Source organism: Hippoglossus hippoglossus, chromosome 24 (genome assembly GCF_009819705.1).
Source record: "Hippoglossus hippoglossus isolate fHipHip1 chromosome 24, fHipHip1.pri, whole genome shotgun sequence".
Classification (NCBI taxonomy): domain Eukaryota; kingdom Metazoa; phylum Chordata; class Actinopteri; order Pleuronectiformes; family Pleuronectidae; genus Hippoglossus; species Hippoglossus hippoglossus.
Genome location: NC_047174.1, coordinates 18,328,316 through 18,343,019, shown reverse-complemented (window position 1 = coordinate 18,343,019; position 14,704 = coordinate 18,328,316). Strand labels below are relative to the sequence as shown.

The window sequence follows — 14,704 nt, the reverse complement described above, 5'->3', positions numbered from 1 at the left end:
TCCTCTCTGTGTAATTTGCATGTCAACAGACTGTGTCGCCACTTGGAAATGAAGAAGAAGGAGACGCACATGGCAGCTGCAGTCTGTCCAACTTTCTAATCTAATCTAATGGATCATCCCCCACTTCTCTCCCTTGGCTGCTCAACTCAAACAAAACCATGCGAACGGAGCGTGTCATCTATTGTGGCAAGAGATCTGCTGCTTAACCCAGAGGTGTTGGGCTGACGATCATGGACATTTAAATGAAATAACAAGCTCAAGTTTTATTATAGCACCTCAGATAGTATACTGCAAAGGGACATTTCAGTAATTCGCTAGTCTCTTTGCCCATGCCTCCATATTACATAATAACTGCACACAGCATGTAACATAGATATCTGCAGCTCCTTCGTTCTCACACTGATTAACCCAAAGTATCTGAAGGAGAGGTGTGGCAGGTCTCTTCTGTGAGACGGTACAATCAGCACGTTCTTCCATGTAGTGCACCTTATATATATCTCACTCAGGTTTTTCAACTAACTTAACTGTGTAATAATCATTTTCTATCTCAATAATATGTGCAATACTGTTTTATAATTGGGTTTTTACGTTGTGTATATATTCCACATATACTGTGTATATATACACATATGCCTATACCTTGTGTGTATTTTATTATTTCCTTTTTGCTGCCGTAACACTGCAAAGATCTTATCCTGTGCAGTTGTACACAAAAAAACAGGGTGTTGGTTTCACTCCACGACAAGAAAACGATGTAATACATGCACCAACATGTGTCAGTGAAAATGTAACAACATAGAGGGCAATGAGGTTTGCTCCCCCCCCCCCCCAAGAATTTTATACTTTTGTATATATACTTTTTTTTATAGTTTGAATGAGTATACTTACATTTGTAAAAATGTAAGTGTACAGTTCAGACTCACAACCTTAGATTTTGTGTAGTGAGGAATTTGGGCACCGCTCTTTAAAACGTCACATGCTTTCTATTACAAATTTTCTACTCACCCTGACCACGCTCTGATAACCCCAGATGAGCCGGTGACATCACCAGGTTTAAAGCTCCTTCGAGGCTGCGGAGGACGTCATACATGCTGAGAAGCCATTTGAATGCGTATTGGCTCCCAAACTAGGCCCTGGGGACTCCCAGGAGGAGGTCCTTGAAAAGAGAGAGGGCGGCACAAGTAAATCGAGGTTTGTGAAATGCAAGACAACGAAAGCCCTTGACAGACATGGATAAAGGCTCTGAATATTTACAGAGAATAAACAGTAGACTCAGCCAGACCACAGTTCGACGGTGGTCTCCATGACTGATGACAACAAATTGCTGTGACCACTACATGCCTGAGGTAGAAAGCACAGGTTCTACATCATGCTTTGTTACAACACGTCATAATTAGCTTCAACTCACTGCTGGTCTCAAGTTTTTTTTAAATTATGGCGTGATCTCATTTCATGGGCAGAAATATTTTAAAGTCTTTCTTAAATAAACAATGGTGACATCTGAGTAAGTGCCTGTTCTGTGACGACTCTCTGCATCTTAAGTGGAGACCCCCAAGCCAGTGTGGGCCCCTGTCCTGAGGAAGAAGGGTGTGTCTGCAGCTGTCAGCCTAAGACAATCGCTCCCTTAAGGAAGCAGATATTGGAGAAGTGCGGAATATCTGCAGTGAAACTGTTGCTTCATGATTCTGCCGGGACCCTCCTGCCAACACCAAACCACTTTCTTCTTCAGCTGTATAGATCATTGTCTCGTACTGTGAGTCAGTGGAATGAGAGCAGATTGAAACTGTGTTGCGCTCACCTTAGGGCTTGTTCGGATCTAGCCACAAAGCAGAGAGCCACGGCCTGACCCGTACAATATACTAAGCAGGATTGATTTCAGCACGAGAGGATAAAGCAGAAACTGGAGGATAAGTGTATCCCACATGAAGGGAACAGGGAAGCGTAGATTGTGAGAATACATGAAGATTAGGATTCTGTGGCAACATTAAATAAAAGGTCTGTTACAACAATTCAATTCTTGCTTAGTTGTTATTGTGTTTTGTTGGCAAAACTAAGTCGGGAATGTGCCATAATTATAGACTTTTACCTTCTTGTAATTCTAAACAGGGAATTATTTGAAGTAAAAAGATTTCCATACAGACTCCCACACATATTAGCTGGCCAAGCAAAGTATCTCTGAGGTGTCTGTTAAATACAGTTTTATGTGTGTAATGCATCTATAGATTAGAAAGAGCTGTCCTCAGATTACATAAATACATATGTGTGTGTATAAAATGTGGATATGATAAGCCAAATTAGAAAATTAGATTGAAACATACAGGGGCGGATCCAAGGGTGCACTGGCCCCAGAAGTGTCCCCATCCTGTAGAGCTAGACATATAATTTAACATAATAAACAATTAATTAGACCACTAGTTAATTCACAAGTAGTTCAAATGTTACTGTGCAGCTTTCTTTTGTAAACACAAAACCAGAGCAGGAAGAAAATACACCTCCAATGAAAGGAGGAGGAGTCTGTGTTAGGAAGCGGACAGTCTGTGAGCTGCACTCCCACAGGTTTCAGAGCAAAGACCTCTGAAACCTGATCGGCGACATCTTTTGGCCCGACGCTCGCAGATAAAGCCCCGAGTCATTTGTCAGCTGATGTTCGCGGCTTTAGTTCAGTCACAGTAACCTTGATGAGGTAAACCCCCCCCCCCCCCCCCCCCCCCTTCACCGCCTGTGACCTCTGATGGTCAGGAGACATTGTTTTCATTTCTCTTGTCTCACTCTGCAGGGCAGAAATCTGACTCCCCATTATTCTACAATTGTCAGGTTTACAGGCTCCTGAGTCATGCTAGAGGAAAAGGTTTTTTGTTTTGCCATTGAGGGTAGATAACGTCATCCTGTCTGGAATGTGATACGTGGTGTGTTTACTGCTTGTCAACAACTCTCTAAAGCTTGAAACTTAAGGAAGATAAACAGCCATATGTCACTGTTTCATACTCTGACTGACCAAACAGGAACACCTCCCTAACACCGGATAGTCCCTCACTTTGCTCACAGCCTCACCGCCTCTCGCCATCGATTCCGCAATCTGTTGATAAAATTCTACTTATGTTGACTCACATCATTTCTGCAGACTTGTCAGGGGCACATTCATGCTGCCAATCTCCTGTTGCACCACATCACACAGGAGTTGGAACCTGATGTGGTCTCTGCTGCTGTAGAACCACCCACCACAAGGTTTAAACGTGTTGTTGTTCATTCTGAGATGCTTGTCTTTTAACCACAATTGTAAAAAATTGTTACTGTAGAATTTCTGTCAGCTCCAACCGTTCTCCTCTGATCTCTCTCATCAACATGGAACTGCTGCTCTCTGGATGAGTTTTGTTTCGGCTCAAATCTGAAAAAAAACAAATCTGAGTTGTGTTGTGTGTGAAAATCAGCAGTTTAAAAAATACTCAAACCAGCCGGTCTGACACCATTAATCATGTCATGGCCAAAGTCACTGAACAAACATCTTCTGCACAGATGTTTGGTGAAAGATTGCTGAATTTATAATTGGTGTTCACAGTGGTGGATAAACGTATTAACTCAGTAAGCCTCAGTTTCCCTCACCTAGTTGTCCTTAGCAGATTTTTTACACGCGAACAGTCAAAGGAAAAAAACTTGAAATACCATAGAAACCAAATGGGAGGGAGCAGATAATAAATCTGGGTCACTCGAAGTCACAACTGTTATTATTTTCTTAAGAATGGAGACAGTCTCAAGGTTCATCTAATCCCAATGCCAGACACAGGATGACGCCTCCTCACAAAACACATTCAAATCTTATGCATTCCAATGATTGAAGGTTTCCCATACACGATATTAAAGGCATCAAAAGACGAATAAGTCACAAATTCTCTGACAAAACCTTTAACAGGGCCTGGAGATAGAGATATGCATAAAGCCCTCTATCATATGGTATATATTGTTATATTATATCATATAGATCATAGTTCTCTCCTTTCTGATGTTTGATGTGACCATTAACTGAAGCTCCTGACCTGGATCTGCGTAGTTTTATGAATCGCACTGCTGCCACACGATTGGCTGATGTACAGGCGTTCCTAATAAAGTGCTCTGTGACTGTATAAGCAGGTTTCCCCCACTACTAACTTTACAAACAAGGTTGATGTTGACTCTAAAAATTGTGTTAACAGCTTTAGTTATCCCGAAAGGACAGTGGCTGTGTGTTTAGGTGTTAAGTGTTTTGTTAGCTTTAAGGACTTGTTGTGGGTTTAAAGCCTATAACACTCAGGACAGAACCAAAACAGTGAGCTAAACAAGGCTTAAAAACTATGGTAGAGATGAAGGAATCTGCAGAGTTGGGTGATAATTGTGTTTGGGTTTTCTCACTTTGAGCAAGAGCTTCACTGCTACATGTTTTCATGATTATGATTGATATAAAAACATTGATGCTACCGAAACATCTGTCGTTCAATCAAAATTTTTTTTAATAATGTGTTGCATCTCTCTCTCTCTCCTTTATTTCCTCCATGACTATCTAATAAGGGCATACAGATACCACCAAATAAAATGAAAGTATAAGGCTGGAGGCTACATCAAGAAAAATCCCATAGCTGGTTTGGTGGCTGCAGGGCCTCAATCGGCCACCTAGTTTGTCATCTGCCTGCATGATGAGGTGCTGTAAATCTGACAGAGCTGCATTTTCTCTTTGAGCAGTGGAATGTTCAGATGATGAGTTCACGGGAGATGTGATCAGCAGATTTACTCTAACTATTCCTTCAGCGCTTGTCACCAAGTAATTTAGTCTTTATTGGTAATTCATTTTTGTGCAGGCAAAGAAATATCCTCCTGAGCCCAAAGTCCTTTTGACAAGTTTATATTAGTGAGAAACATTTGTGAGAAACAATATAATTCAAAGTTTCCTGAGGATGCGTCACAATGAAATGAATCATTACCATGCAGTGCCATCATGTGGTGAGATGAGGACAAAGCACCATAGAAATAACCTTACAGTTACAGTTTGGACTTTCCTTCCCCTCTGAAATACAGAGGAGTTGAAGTATACAGTAACAAAAACACGGAAACACCCAACTAAACTTCAAGTGTCTTAAAACTCTACCCAAACAAGGTATTTAAATATAAATTCATATTTAATGCCACTCTGAATAACCTTTAGCATTTCCATTATTTTCCCCATTTTTGTTTTCCACCTCTGTAACTTTTATATATTCAGATCAATACATTATGCAGTTGTGAGGTGTGAAGGGAGGGAAAGACTCGCATTTGGATCCAAACCAGCATCTTCTGATGTTTCAGAAAACAACCTGAAAATAACACGCTCTGAATCATGTTAAAGCGTCTCTGACATAAACACTGATGTTTTTTGTTTTTTTTATCACATCACTCAGCTTCAGATTCCCTTGCCAGCCTTTCTCAATGCACTGCAACAGTAAATGATTGGATGCTTGATGCAGAGTGACTGTTTTATTTCACTATCATGCATTGTGTGTCACACATCAGCAAACGCTCAGGGACAGAGGATGTTTGCAAAGCCTCACAGGGATGCACTTGTGCTTCCAGCCATGACATTCCACTTACAAACCTCTTCTTTCAAATTTCCTTTCATACACTGTTAAAACCATTAAGTGGAAAGACAAAGAGAAGGATGTTCAGGGTAAAATAAAGGCAGGATGAAGCGGCATGTTTCAAATGATGATATAAATGGATTATGTATATGATCAAACAGGTTTGATGAAGATATTAATAAATTTGAATTTTTACTGATTCACATTCCTGACAGTGCCATTTTCACACATTATTGTTGTAAACATTTACATGACAGTTTCATGGCATCTGAGCAAACTCAATCTGCAGAATGAGGACTGAGAAATACAACTGAAAGCTCCGGAAAATGCGAGCAAGCCAACCTTGGGTGGAGATTGTTTTGTCAGATGATTAAACTGCAGACAAGTAGGAGATGAGAGCATTAAGAATTAATGACATATTGAGATCAACACTTTCTTTTCGTTCTACTGACAATAAATCACTGACTGATTCTGAAAGGTCACAGAGGTTTTGAAGGACATTTTCTATCCCAGTTACTGTGAAGTATCTGGACTCGTCTTGTCACGATGGCAACAGGTCTCTGCTGTTCGTATGTAGTAAATTATACAATCTTAGGCAGAGTATGTAAGCGGGTGAGTTTTCTGCCAGTTGAACAAAGGGATTCAGACAAGAAACATTAAAGAGTCTCAACAAATCCAGCAGATGTCAGCAGAATGCTACTGTCTCTGAGTCATCAGCATGTGTTTATGAATATGTCCAGAAATCCATTTAACTTGTCATGTGTTTAACTGATGTTGGTATGGTTCATGGTTTATAGAACAATAATCAGTGTTTTCCATATAATATTTCACATCACAGTCTTTAACAGTGGATTTAAATCACCCAGTGAAACTTGGGAGCCAGGCTACTAGATTGTTGTACAGATGGTGATGTTGTTAGTTGTGAACGTCTTCTCTGATCTTTCTCCAGTCATCCACAGACTGCTGATTAATGACATTTGAGCTCAAGCTCTAAATTGCTCAAATTGGTGAAAGTAATTGTGGCAATCAAGACGAAGAAGTAATTATACACACCATGATGGTTCATACTTCTTAAATTACGTTAACTCTAATCCTGACAGTTTCTGAAACAGCAATGGTGTCAGATCAGACCACAAGTATATTATTATGTAACTTAGACGACTTGTCTGCGGCTCCCTTCAGCTCTTTGGAGCCATCCATCCATCCATCCATCCATCCATCTATCAATCCATCCATCCATTATCTATACCCCTTATCCTTTGAGGGTCGCTCTGACATTGGGAAAGAGGCTGGGCTCACTCTGGACAGTTAATCATTGTACCACAGGGCCAACATGCAGACAAACAACCATTTAGACTCACATTCTTTCAGTGTAGAGTCTCCAATTAGTGCTATACAAATAAAGTTATTATAATGAACCTAATCCTAATCTGCATGTTTTTGGACTATGAGAGGAAACCCCGGAGGACCTGGAGGCTTTTTAGCTGATTGTTTTACAACTGTAAAGGGAGTTTTTTTATCCTCCACGGTCGCCACATGTTTGCTCGTGGTGAGAAATGATTCTGTCAACACTTTTGTTTCAGAAACAGTCCTAATATCCACACTTGCTGACAGCATTAGTCAGCAAGTGTTTCTCACATCTGACACATACGTCAACACACAGTCCACAGAACCAACACTTGTCGTAATTACATTTCCTAAGCAGCACAATTTACAAAAATCTACAGTCATGAAGAAGTTGAATTTTGTGACAGTATAAATATTATAACTCACATTCCAAACAAAGTTATGTTAGAACAGAGGGTAAACAAATTGAGATAATTTATTAAATTGTATGCACTCCTTTCAGCTCCTGGTGTTCTGTCATCTGATTGAAACTATAATACAGGTTGGTCCTTGATTAAGTGGAAATCAAATGAAACAACAAAACACCTAACACATTTGTTTGTATTTGCCTACACTCTGGAATGTCCTTGATAATTAAATGTGTCTCGTCTCAGAGTCTCATAGTCTCCTTTGTGGCAGCTACCACAAATGCATCAATAGACACTTGACAATGTGCAAACACTACAGGTGTGGGCACTCGAAAATACTCTGGGCCTCAGGAGTGGAACAGCCGGCAGCGATTTTCAGTGAAAAGGCCCCCGATAGACCCAATGTACACAACCTGCCGAGCACCATGTCTGTTCCTCTCAGGTGCTGGTGGAGACTAAAACAATTGTGACTCATCGGCGTGACAAATACACGACTCCACATGAATGATAAAGTTTGCTAATTAAAACTTTAAAGGTTCAGTGTGTAGGATTTAGGGGCAAATAGAATACAATATAAATAATCATCAGTGTAAAAACTAAAACTTTGTTGTGTTTTGTGTTTTCATTAACTTGAAATGAGCTCTTGTTATCGACATTAGGAGTGGGTCTTTATCTATAGCTGTGTCTCAATTCAGGGGCTGCATCTTTCAAAGGCTGCATTTGAAGACTGATTGTATCACAGCGACACAACTACACTGTCCCATTTCAAGGGCTCCTTCAAATGCTGCCAACAAAGGAATCCCCTATAAACGAACGGGTGGATCCTTCCCGGCCCAACCGATCCCAGGATTTGTTGTGCTTCAGTGACAAAGAGGTGGTGACACCTGCGAGCGACAAGAACGTCCAACACTTGAGTATCACACTTTAACTCAACCGAAAAGCTACCGGTGCACAAGGGGCATTCAAACTTTTTCGTCGTCTCCAACTTCAGCTCTGTCACTAGGCAACAGCAGTAATGGCGGGGTGATGCAGATCAAGGAAATCCTCTGTAGACCAGACCGTCTCATTTCTATGGAAGCCCATTTCCGCCACTGTGATGAAGAAAATAAAGATCCTGTATCTCATAATTATGACTGAGTATCTCATAATTATATCATATCATAATAATGAGATACTAATTCATAATTATGAGATACATTTCAGTTGGGCCTTGAAGGTCTACACAGCCCATGAAGACCGCCTTGTACGTGTCCTCTGAAGGATGCAGCCCCTGAATTGAGAACCAGCTAACGTCCACAATGTAGCAGCACCATGTTTCTACAGTGGCCCAGATTGGAGAATCCAAACACTAGATTTGGAGAGGGGCGTTTTGCTTTGTAATATTACCTGAACGTCACCATAGATTCTCTGACACTTCACTGCTACATGCTAATTCTGTTCTTTTTTAATACTTGTAGTAGGTCAAATCTTTTCAACATATTTTCCCACCAAGTGTCCAAGATTTTAAATAATGCAGGCTTAACATCTCTGCTGATTCCCCTTTAAGGGCAGTTTCCCCCCATGAAATGAAGACTGGTGGTGTTTGACATTTTCAGGACATCACGTGTGCGAGCTACAACAGTGAAACAGCATGGACCCTGAACAAGAGACTGAACGAACACCAGAAACTGACAACATCAGCTGTTTGTGAACGCCACTCTAAAACTCACAGCTTCCAACGGTGTTCAAAGGTCACCATTGGCTGGAGGAAGATCGAGGATGACACTCACATCTGGGATCAGCGACCTTAGAGATCCAAGTTCTGTGCTTCAATCACCATATCCACGATAAGAAACTGATACAATACAAGATAAGGACAATATTTTGTATGGTTTTACTTTTTTTTTGCAGTGATGATTGATTGTAATAAAACAAGAAAGTTCCTGTTGCTGAAATCAATCGATACTGCTGCAAATTACCTCTCCTTGCTGAAACAATGGAAAGTGCCATGACTAATGACTACATTGCAGGAACCAACCTCTTACAGGCCTGATGAAGACAAATTGGGGAAGTTGGTTGATGACAGAACTGCTGAGCAAGCACAAAACTATAAAAAAAAAAGCTGTGATCAGTCTGCGAGTCCACATTTGAGAGGATTCTGGGATGTGTTTGTATGCACAGGACAAGTTTTCAGTGCAAGTGAGGGCATCATTAACATCAAAGTTGCGAGGCCACAGGAGGAGTCGTCTCAGTAGATGCGAGCAGCAGCGAGGCCTGATGTGCTCACTGTCTTCAAAGCTGCTTGTACTCACTTCTGGCTCTTTGTATCTCTCACATACAAACTCCAGCTGAGAACAGAGTAGACTCTGTTGGATTTGGTCCATAATTGAATTGACATTCTGTTGAGTGACATCAGGGTTCTTCCCAGTGTGGTCTATAGCTTTTTTAATTGGTCTATAGGAGGGTCCGTTTAAAATACTGGTGCAGTGCTTCATTCTAAACATGTCTGTTTGGAATGGGCTCTTTTCTTGGCCTGTGTTAATGCTCTAGAGCTACTTCAGTAGCAGTAGTCATTAGTGAGTCCTCCTTAAGCAGTTCTAAAGTATACTGTCTCTTTTATTGTTTGTTTGCTGGATGTTGTGTGTAGAGATTTTTATAAACAGTCTTTGATGCAGAGTGAAGTTAGAAAACTTTGCATGCCCCCTACCTGGTTTATCAGCAATTATTTACAAATATTTATATTTTAAAAGTCAATATAGTCTATTTCATAAAATGTTCATGTGTGTGGTTTATATATAACTTTAGTTAGTATACAACACAATCTTCAGTCTCAACTTCACAACCTTTCAAAAAAGCTCTGTGATTGAGCTCAATATATAACATTGCAGCAATAAAGTGAATGTTGTGTTTTTTTTCCTTTGAAGACAAATTGCCAAACAGGAGGTGATTATGTGAATGTTGTTGCCATGATGGAGATCAGCACCCGTCAGGGGTCAGTCCATCTGTGGCTGTGTCTCTGTCCAATATGGTGAAATAAAAAAATCGAATAATCAAAATGATCTGGCAGCGATTTTGGCCTGTGCCGACCACTGAAAGACTGGTCCAAAAGACTGAAAGCACACCAACAGCCCCCGCTGACTGCTCCAGTCACTTGTTTATTCAATTGTTATTAATGTTGAATGTATCATGTGTCCAAATTTGGACCAAAATTCCACACTGCACTGGACAATTAAAAACACACACGTCAAGTGAAGCCAATAAAACTAATGGTTCTTGACATATGCGTTCCACATACAGAGAGACTTTGTGTAATTAGTAGGTGCGAACCCAAAGTTGTTGCGAAGCTTCCACTCCTCTGCAGACGGAAATACAAATTTGTGTAGATTTCATAGAGTGAGATGTGAAGATTGACATGATTCTCATGTCTGTGTGTTTATGTACGGAGCTGGAGTCAGGACGTGTTCTTTAGCTTATAAGCAGGCGGGAAAGCACCAGTGATGTAAGCCATGAAGCCGCGGCCGGTCATAATCTTTCACTGACATAACTTAACATTCCAATGAACACTTATTTCCTGTGATGACGAGGGCCTGTATTAAGGTATTAAATAATGGCTTGTACCTCTGTAACCCAGATAATGTTGACGAGCCATGATTTAAAATAACCCTCTCAGATGTGGGTCATGCTTAGTTCACATCAGATCCCTTTCCTTCCTGTTCAAATCCAACCAAGCTACCCAGGGGTGCTGGCTTCGCACACACAGGGATTTGTAAAACTATTTATATCATGTTTCCTTTTTTGGGGGGATTTCAAAGACGTGCGTAAATATTTATTAATTTATCCCAGACACAACATGTCATGAGCTACAGCAAAGACTTCTGTAAAGGACAAAGTTCTCAGGGAGCTGCTGATGGGTATAAAACATAGCCAAACATATTAGAGGATGAGTCAGTGTTTTACCTTCCAGCAGACGCATTAGATACAACACAGACAAGAGTGCAGCATCAGTTGGTTTACTAAAGCATTATGTTTTTAAAAAGTGATGACAAAATTATCAGAAGTGATTTGTTTATTTAGAGATTAGATGTCCTCTGAGTTCTCTCTAAAATCTGGATTAAAATTGAATGCGCCACACATGAAGATTTTATCTGATAGATTATTCGTGGAAGTATCCACTGTTGTCAGTAAAGTTGCATCTTAGCCACCACTGTCATTGGAAGACTGAGTGGAGGAGCTTAATGACATTGTCACTCCTCAGATTCTGAATACTGGTGTTCAGATGTGTGAAAATCTTCAAAGCATGAAATCAAGACTCATGTAAATGCATGAAAGAAAGACTTTATTTATGAAATTTGCTCTGTAAGCATTACATTCTGAACATTTTCTGAGGATGAAGGTAGAAGTGATTTGGAAGCTGTAGTGTGCTTGTCTTCTTGTTGTGTTCTTTTGTTGAGATAATCTGACTGCCGTTTTTGAGAATTCCGTTCCAAAATGATATGCGCCTTGAGAAAAAAAAATGTAATCACACAAAAGCTGTGTCTCTATTCAGGGGCGGCATCCTTCGGAGGACTTGGTCTACCCAGTCCACGAAGACCGCGTCCTTCAAAGGCCATGGAGCCCATGAAGGCCGAACTTATCGGTGTCACCAGCCCGTCCCGCCCTTATTGCTGTCGCCTAGCAACAGAGCTGAAGTTTGACACAACGAGAAAGTTTTAATGCCTCTTAGTTTTTTAACATGTGTACTGTTAGCTGTTCGGTCTAGTTGAAGCGTGACACTCAAGCATTGGACATCACTTCGCTTGCTGGCATCATTACGTCTTTGGAAAATAGTTTGTCACTGAAGCGCAAAGAAATCAGGGATGTGTTGGGCCGGGAAGGATCCACTCATTGGAGCCTTCATTTCTCAGTAATGGAAGGAGGCATTTGTCAGCCACATTTGAAGGTGCCTTTGATACGGTACAGCCTAGTTGCGTGACTGTGATGTAATCTGTCTTCAGATGGAGCCTCTGAAGTATGCAGCCCCTGAATTGAGACATAGCCTAAGTCTTGTCAATTTATTGCTGCTTTGAAGCTAAAGCGCATAATGGTAACTGAAGATTTAGGTTGAGACCTTCCATTAGAAGAGCAGTCTTCTTTTTTTACGAAATGAACATTTTTGCTGAGGGTGTCATGAAAAGATCAACACCCCTCTCATATCTGTGCGGCATGTACGCAGCTAGAGCCAAGGTGATGCTATCGAAGCTTCCCATTAGGAGTGGGACAGAGCTAGCTTTGCCTGCTGAATCAAATGTCTGGGATTGTGTGCACTGCAATGCCTCCCCTGGTTGGAGAAATATTTGACCAATCAATAGTAGGTCAAACAAGGATGGGGGACCCACCTAGCTTGTCAGCTATGTGGGATGCTATGCAACTTAGCAATAGCAACCGGAATATTGCAATAAGCATATATGAAATGGACGTAGTTGTACAGTTGTTGTAAGAAAATAAACAAACATAAATAAAGCCAACAAAAGAAAAGAGAGCTAAAAACTCTTTCTTTCTTTGATCGATGTAAAAAAAGAAATTGTTGTGTCCGAAATCACCCAGTCATTCACCACCCCCTTCTCACTATAAAGGGCCTTCCATGTAGTAGACCATCAGCAAAAGAAATAATGCTCTCAGACACTACTCTGGTTTTTAATGAGCCAGTGATTAGGTCATTGCTTCGCAGGTTTATGACGTGCAACAACAACAAAGTCAGCCGATGGAAAAACCCATAGTAAAATGTGAAAAACCAGGCAAATGTAAACCTGTCTTCATTCTCATTATAATTCAGATATTTTTACGTGCTGCCATTTTTCTTCCTGTCAATGCCGCAGGAGCAACGCTTGATGGTATATATTGCCATCAGTTGTACACCACCGTTCACAATGCACTGTGGGTAACAATGACTCCACTAGATAGGGTACAAAAACATTTCACTAAATATTCCAACAGCACAATATTTGCAAATTCACAATTTAGTGGACTATACTAATGATTAGTGAGTGATTTCGGACACAGTCTTTGATTGATTCGAGCAATTACTATGGCTGCCTCAGTGTTGACAGAAATTTAGATTTAGTGTGGTTGGTGCAGTTTCCTCTGCTTCCTGTCTTTGTGCTAGGCTAAGCTCACCTCCCAATTCAGCTCTGTACTTAAAATGCACAGACATGAAATGAATTTAAAGCTGGATTCATACTTTGCACAAGAGGTTAATGGTATTTCTTCTGTACTTACATTTTGGAGCAAACCATAGCCTCCAGCGTGACTAGAAGCTAATTTCTCAGGTAAAACTATTCATTTAAAAAGTGGATATCTTTTTGAAATAATTTTATAGAATCCATTTTTGAAATATTGACTCATAATAAAGTTTTGTGGAATGAAACTGTGAAGGCTGAGATCACAGACATCACAGTGTGGCTAGCCTTAAAGCCTACTTTTTACCCACATCATTAAATAAAATGTGAAACCCGAATGAAATCCTGCTGAGAAAACCTCAAGGAAAACTATGCAGTCACTCATGGTACTCAAACAAACAAATTGAACAAAATTCATTTTAGAACCATGTGTGTGTGTATAAAAAAATGTTCACTTAAGGCGGTTCAAGTTGGTTTACATCACTGCTAAAGCTTATCATGTTTTAAACTCCTTTCTAGGAAATATACAACTCAAAAGATACAGTATTGCACGTCTTGCAGCATGCATCAAGCAGTTTTGTACAACCCCCATTTCGTGCTTCTTTGCCAACTTAAGGTATAATGGCACGTGTATCCATTGACGCTTAAGAAATAAAGAAATAAATATTAAATAAAAGTCAGTCAGTGAACAATGAAGCCCGCAAATCCATAAATAAATACACACTTTACTCATAAAAAGGATGCCATACAGTAGGAGCATCCTGTTTAGTCCTGGATTTATCAGTTGCTGTCGTCTGGAGAACAGCAGTCGATGAGTAACACTGGGAAAGGAGCGCTGACTGTCAGTTGAACTGTAATGTTGTCACTGTAGTTGAAGTGATGTTCAGGGAAGAAAGCCTGGTATTTAGCTCACTTACTGCCTCATTAAATGCTCAGTAATGTGACTCAGTCAGCTCCAAAGGTTACAGAGACAATAGCAGCCAAATGATATGCTGTTATTATTTTGACAGTTTGATCATGAAAAATAGAGAGTATTATTTAGGGATGTCTAGGCAGAGCCTGGCTGCACAAAGACAACAGTCTGAATATGGCTCAGATCACAACAGTCCAGCTTCACATAGACATACAAGTTCCTCAGTTTTAAAAAGCTGTGACAATCTTAAAGCTTGGCAAATCAATATTTTCTGTATCAACCAAAGATATAACTATATGCAATGTAAAGGGAATTGCTATAGTG

At 40.3% G+C, this 14,704-nt stretch overlaps 1 long non-coding RNA gene across 1 annotated transcript; it reads right to left on the bottom strand.

The window, feature by feature from the left end:
• Nucleotides 1–11,627: 11,627 nt before the first annotated feature.
• Nucleotides 11,628–14,679, bottom strand: LOC117758201. Its single transcript, XR_004613247.1, has 2 exons — nt 13,779–14,679; nt 11,628–13,443 (listed from the first exon to the last, which is right to left on the bottom strand). It is a non-coding gene; the product is annotated as an uncharacterized LOC117758201 (long non-coding RNA).
• Nucleotides 14,680–14,704: the final 25 nt, after the last annotated feature.